Here is a 6,736-nt window from a genome sequence, read left to right as displayed (position 1 = left end):
TCCTTGGCACCAAGGATGTGCGCGCTGGAGACCCCCTTCGCCCAGAGCCAGGGTGCAGAGGTGCGCCTTCCCTGGGATAAGGGCAATGGCTGTCCCCTCGGGCGCGCCATTTCCCAAGGGTGGGCTGCATCCTCCCAGAGGGCTGGAGGTGCGGAAACCACTCTTCAGGGGCCCTGGGCAGAATCCCCTTTCGTGGATGGCAATAGCTTCAGCCCGCCAGCCGCTGCCCTGGCTCACAGAGGAGGTGAAGAAACGTGCGCCCCGCCCCCATCCGTGCCCCAACGCTGTCGCCCCAGTCACCTTCCTTTGCCCTTCTCTGACAGCACTTTGGGCTTGCTCCCTCCCGTTCTTGGAAAAGACTGAAGAGACGCCATCGGGGATCCAGAGACAGCATCCTCAATAGCTCGGAAATCTAGTCATCTTGGTTCCCTGAGATTGGAGGTGCAGGTTTGTCCTCCACCCACCCCTCTGTTACCTGTGTGTGTGTGTGTGTGTGTGTGTGTGTGTTGAGGGGGAATCTATTCAGAGATGTAGGGGTGTATATATCCCAAGGATTTTTCGTAAAGGCCCTGGGGACAGCCCCAAGGTAATAGAAGATAACCTAGCCCTTTGTGGGTATGTGTAGGGAACAGTACTAGCTACTCCTTCCCTTAGGCATTTTGTCAATAATTCTTAGAAACTGGTGCCTGGGAAGAGCAGTCTTCTTGGCCAGTTCCTTACATTTCCTGGGACAATCTCAGATGCATCTTGCTGGGTAGGAGAGGCATGCTTTTCTTATGGCTGGCAGGCTTTCTGTACTCCAAGTTGGCCTGGGCATCCTGGCCTTAGGCTCCCCACAGGACCAGGTTTTTTTCAGACTTGTCTGGGAAGAGCAAGGCAGCAAACCTCCAACCCCCCGGGGGCCTGTTCTAACTCAAGGCTGTACTCTGAAACCCAAAGGCTCCCTTAACTCCTTTCTGGGCTAACCATCTCTACCCTTCACTCCCGCAGAGGAGTTGAGCATCAAACCACTTGAAGATCTGTAAGAGTTAGAGGTAGGGGTTGATAGCATATAGGAATGAAGAGACTGCCCCACATTTTCTCGAAGTGGGCAGCAAGCACCTGGTATTGAATATCTGGGAATAGAGCCTGGAATCTTATTTTTAACAGATTCTCCCTGTGATGTTTATGCCCACAAAAGGTGAGAACCCATTGGTAGAGGAAATTTGGCCTCATTGTCCGACCCTACCAGCACAGAGGATTCACATGTAGAGGACCTGTATTTGCTGATGTATGTTTAGAAACTGTCATTTATTGAATTCTTCAGCAACAAGTATATTTGAGTCTTTTAAAATTCTTAGAAGTGTCTACTGTGACATAGGTATTATCCTCATTTTAGGGGTGAGAAATGACTTCCCAAAGGTTGGTAACTTGAAGAGAGACAGCCCAGGTTCTTGACACACACACCTTGCTGCCTCTTCTGCATAAAGGCAGGACTCAGGTTGGTGGGAAGGACTGAATTTGAGCTTCAAACCTATTTGTGAAGTTTCACTCCCTCTCTCCCCCACCATAGCCAGACAACTAACTTTATGGTGGGAGAATGGATCCAATTAGAAGCTATAGTAAAAGGCACCAAGGAAAACAACTTTTTTGACCTAATGAAAGGAAAACTGAGGGAAATAGTGGGAGAGAAAGCCATAGGAAAGGCCTCGCTCGTCACCTCCAAGACAGCTTTTAAGGCACCTCAGCCAAAACGGCACTGTCACGTTAGACACTGCATGAGTCAGGTTCTCCAGACAGAACCCTGCTCTGCAGCAAACTGGTCATCCAAGAGACAAAGAGATGCTAAGAAAGGACACAGAAACTTGTACTTAACCTCTGACAGGCAGGTGGATAAGACGAAGGACCTTGGGAGAATTCCCTTTTCTTTTCTTCCTCAACCTTCTGCCTGGCTGAACCAGGTAAGGGCCTGCTGACAGTTCTTGCAGGGCAGGCTCCATCCTACAAACAGACACCCACCAGTTTGCTATGCATAAAATCCACTCCAGGCGCTTTTACAAACTCGTAATTGGTGAAATATGATAAACTGAACAAACACTGTAGAGATTTCTTAACAAGGAATTAAAAAACTAGACTCCAAATGAGAAAGATGCTTGCAGCAAATCATTGGTGTTTATGTGCCTCTGAATAGCTTTGATTTCCTTTGGTAGGAACTGACAGCTGGCTGCCAGGAGACTCATCCAGGGATAGAAGAGAAAAAGTGAAGTATGAAATTTGGAATAGTGTTTTCAGGTAACTTTCTATTTCCATTTGGAGTGGGTGTGTAGAAGCATGAGTATAGTTATGGTTTGAACTGCTTCATTTATCCACAGATATTTTTAATAGGACTCATAATTTTAAAATGCAATGATTTTCTTTCTTCCTGGCTTCCAGTCTCCTGGTAGCAGGGCAGGCAGAGAACTGGGGATCTCAACATTCAGCCTACAGATTCTCAATTTATCCACATTTTCAGCTTGCTGCCTTCAAGTTCAGAGCCTTTCTGATCAGTTTGCTCAGGTTATCAATCTTTGTTTTCTTGCAGTTAGTTGTCTGCTACTTGGGACAGGGTGAAATAGCTGGAGGTCCAGGTACTCTGTCTGCAGATTTTCAACTGTCCTCTCATCTTCAGTCCTCTGCCTCCCTGCCACTTTCTGCAATGCTTGGAATTTCTGAGTGCTCAACTTCATGGGCCCTGTTTATGGGTGGGCTCCCTTCTCTTTGGGCCTCCTCCCCTGGCTCTTTATTTTGCAGCTATCTACCATTCCACCAGCTCAGCTCTCTTCCAGAGCTTATTTGAAATTACTTATCTGATGATTCGTCCCCTCTAATTTTCTTTGTTCTTGAGAATATATATATATATATATATATATATATATATATATATATATATATATATATCTTTTTAAAAAATTAACCAAGTAGTTCTAATTTTGATGGGATCTTGGGTGTAGAGAGAGATACTGAAAGATTGTGATAAAATGCCATGATGAATTGTAATTGATGTTAAAGACATTCTAACTTTAAAATAAAAATGTTTGTGCAACTGTTTAATCATTAAGGTCTTATAATAATATAGAATTTAGAAATTATAAAGAAAATGTACTTAAAGGATATGTTCCTTCCATTTCTCCCTGATTATATTCCACTTATGTTTACAAAATATTATTTACAGATTCTGAAAAAGCATTTTCAGTATTTTATCTGTTACTTAAATAGGCTGCAGGTTAGAGATGTGATAAAAATAAAAGGAGTCAGAATTATGAGACAATGTTTGTGTATGTGCTGCTGAAGATTGAACTCAGGACCTCGCCTGTGCTAGAAAAGTTTTCTATCACTGAGCTACATCTCCAGATCCCTGAAATAAAAAATTTTAAGAAGGATGTAGTGAGTAGGAAGGCACAAGAAAGTCTTCTAGCATTGTTTAATTTCATGTTTCATCCACGTGGAATATTATGATTGTCATTCCATAGGGGAATGTCATGAGCAGCGCTAGTAATAATTATTCAGAGGTGGATTATCTTTAAATACAAGCATATATTCGGTCACACCAATCACCAAAAATAAACAATTAATGCAAAACTCATTGGGTGTGCTGGAGTACCCCAACTAGCATTCAAAGCACGTTAATTAAACACTATAAGCAAATCACACAATCCTAGGGCAACCATGAGCCCCCAAATACCTCCAATGCCACGCGACTTCTCTTAGTCAAAGAGCAGACGTTGTCCTTGTCTGGTGGTTCTCTCCAGCCGATGGCTAGATGTCAAGAAATGGTGGAGTCAGTCCAGGGATGGACGGCAAGGTGGCCAGTCTCACTGATTTCTTGGAGCAAAACTCTTCAATGTGGCAGGACCAGCAATTTAAATATAGTTTCATGTTTGTGGTATACCTTGATGATTGGTTATGCCCAGTGAAAGTCAACGTCCATTGGTTATGTCCAGTGAGGTAATATAATTGCAACTGGGCATGTTCTTTGCACATTCTTATGGAGCTGTACTCCCTATCATATGTAACCAGTCATTGCTAAGAATGCCTATGGCTAGTGCCCCTTATAGCTCTTTATCAATTGCAAGCAGATATGTCTAAGCAGTTTAATGGCTGCTCTTCCTTATGGCCAACAACTTTGTTAGTCCCAGCATGTCCCAGCATGTCTATGGCAGATGCACCTTACAAGGAAGAACCCAACACTCTGATAGACTGAGCCTTTACCAGGACATATAGCTCATAAGTAGGTGTGTCAGGATTGAAACCTGGGCCTGCGAGTCTGAACTTCTTCCAGTTGGAGTGTTTTCTGTGTGGAAAGTAAAACTGAACTGGGGGATTGTTTAAACACTACATATAATGAAGAAGATGACTGAATTTTAATATCTCAGCTCTGGGTGCTCAGTCAGACAGGAGAAAAGAACATTCTAGGCAAGAGAAATGGTCTTAACCAAAAGTAAATTTAGCTCTATGAAAAATAAGTCAGACCTAAATATCAGAAATATCAGCACTTTGGATGTACAAATAGATAAGGTTTAAAAAAAAAAAAAACACTTGAAAGAGGATGAAGGCCTAAAGACAGGAGATTATTCCAGTAAGATACTGATTACAAAATGTGACCCTAGGGACTCAAATATGTACTATACATTTAAAGAATAAAATATCTGTGGCTTTTTTTCTCTGAAAAATTTAATGTTCAGAATTGTCCTACTAAATGTTAAAAAGTAAGCAAACCAAGTGACTTTAAAAGTCATTATAGCCAGCTGCAGTGATATGGATCTATAGTCCAAATTACTTGGGAGATTGAGGCAGAAGGATCGCTTGAGCCCAGGAGTTCAGGGCCAGCCTGGACAATATAGCGAGGCCTGTCTCTTAGAAAGAAAAACAAAAGTCGTCATAACGAAGAAAGAGTAAACCTCATGGAGTTGTTTTTGCTAGCCAGTCCTCCAGCCCTTGAGGGAGAGGATCTACCATTGTATTTATGACAGATAACTTAGGCAGCCAGTTGATACCATTGATTTGCTTCTTTAAGATCTGCAGCCCACAGCATCCCGCTTTCCACAGGACTGAGGTGGACACTGCCCCACTCAGGGATCCAGGTTGCCAGTATTGCCAGCTCCCTTTCTCCTGGAACCTCTTGACACCAACCTTAGTGAAAGAAAAGTTCTGACGGGAAGTGTTCAGATTTAGTGTTGTGGACAAAGACCTTTAGTTGAGGATGGGTGAAAAGTCCAAAGACTTCCCAAATAGGTTCTTATGAGAGTTTAAAACAACAAAAATCCAAAGCAAGATTTCCCAAATAGAAAGTATATTGCCCTATATGAAAGTATAATATTAAAATATGGTACCTGGCAACTTGTTCATATTTCAGTGTTTCTTAAATGCTACTTTTTTCCCCAAGATTTTTAAAAATGACCATTTACTGCATCTATTATTACTAGGTGATTTATTACTAGGTGATTTATTACTAGTTACTAGTTACTAGGTGATTTCTATTTTTGATGTTATGTACCAAATCTCTTCTCTAAATTTCTTTGCTGTATTAAATGCATTTATAAATGAAAAATACTAAAAGAAGTATCTTTTATGACGGCTCTCTCACCGTGGCTCTTTTCAAATGTTTTGCTTTAGAATAGATCTTTTGAGTTGGAACCCAAGCTACTAGTGGATTCTAAATTCCTATGTTCCTGAGTCGCAGGTATGTTCATCTCTGGAATAGTTCTTACAGAATGTGACAATGAGGACGTAAAATCAAAATGTTTACTTTTGTTGTGTTTACATATATATTTATTGAGTAGTTGTTCTTTGTTTGCATCACGAATGATACCAAAGTGGAGAGGAACAAGTTTATTCTTCAGAATGCTTCCTTTCAGGAGCTTAGTCATGGCAACTGCAATGGAAAGTTTGTGCAAAACTACTATTGATAACACCATGAATTATGTTGCAAAAAGAAGACCTCGTATGACTCTGTAAATTTTGCATGTATGCTGTGCTTTTTTCTGTATGCATGTTTTATTTCACAATAAATAGATAAGAGTGGCATTATATGGAAGAGTATATGAAATAGGTACCGTTTAAATAATAATAATAAAATGACACCCCTATACATAGCACCAAGATTCAGAAATAGAACATGATCATTTTCTCTTAACTTTTATGTTAATCATTCCTTTTTGCTTTCATTTTTATTTCCTACTTATAAATGATCTGTAAGTAAAATAATTGTATCTTTAAAAAAAAAACTGGGCAATAAGCACACAATTATACACATCAGGAAAGAGCAATATTTGCCGATATATGATGGCAGCTCTCAGAAGATAAATTGGGCAGTCTCTGCATCTCGGTCTGGCTCAGCGTCCATGTGTGCTTACAAGAGCTCCTGTAGGCAAGGTCAAGAGTGAGTGGGTCCTGGGAAGCGTGGGGCTCACCATTACAGGGCCGCTGGCAGTGCACAGTGGTATCTAAAGGGAATGAATGGGCTGTTCAGTCTTTCTCCTCTGAAGCCCACCAGAGATGAAATGAGCACCATGATTGCCACAGAAGACAAGTATAGAAGAGAGAGGAGAGACGTGGTTGGGGCACAGCAAGCAAAGACAAGAACTGAGAGCAGGCTCCCCCTGGGATGTGGTCCTCTGCTAACAGATGGAGAAATGGCCAAGTGATCTTCGAGAGGGTATCTTTGGTACTCATTATCCCAACATTTCCCTTCAGCATTTTCCTGGGGGGGGGGGGGGGC

At 41.8% G+C, this 6,736-nt stretch overlaps 1 protein-coding gene across 5 annotated transcripts in view; it reads left to right on the top strand.

The window, feature by feature from the left end:
- The first annotated feature begins 16 nt into the window (after nucleotides 1-16).
- Nucleotides 17-6,736, top strand: part of Ankrd34b (ankyrin repeat domain 34B) — a 19,466-nt gene continuing 12,746 nt past the window's right edge. The window contains exons 1-3 of one of the 5 annotated variants that reach the window (XR_007346414.1): nucleotides 17-447; nucleotides 2,190-2,271; nucleotides 5,632-5,698. The gene's annotated coding sequence lies outside the window, so the exon portion shown is untranslated. The remainder of the gene's footprint in view (nucleotides 448-2,189; nucleotides 2,272-5,631; nucleotides 5,699-6,736) is intronic. The other 4 variants (XM_048800205.1, XM_015497850.2, XM_048800206.1 and 1 more) reach the window with 4 other exon arrangements.

The sequence above is a fragment of the Marmota marmota genome, unplaced genomic scaffold, assembly GCF_001458135.2.
Source record: "Marmota marmota marmota unplaced genomic scaffold, marMar, whole genome shotgun sequence".
NCBI lineage: Eukaryota > Metazoa > Chordata > Mammalia > Rodentia > Sciuridae > Marmota > Marmota marmota.
The sequence above is the reverse complement of the archived record's forward strand: the minus strand, read 5'-3'. Positions and strand labels throughout refer to the sequence as shown.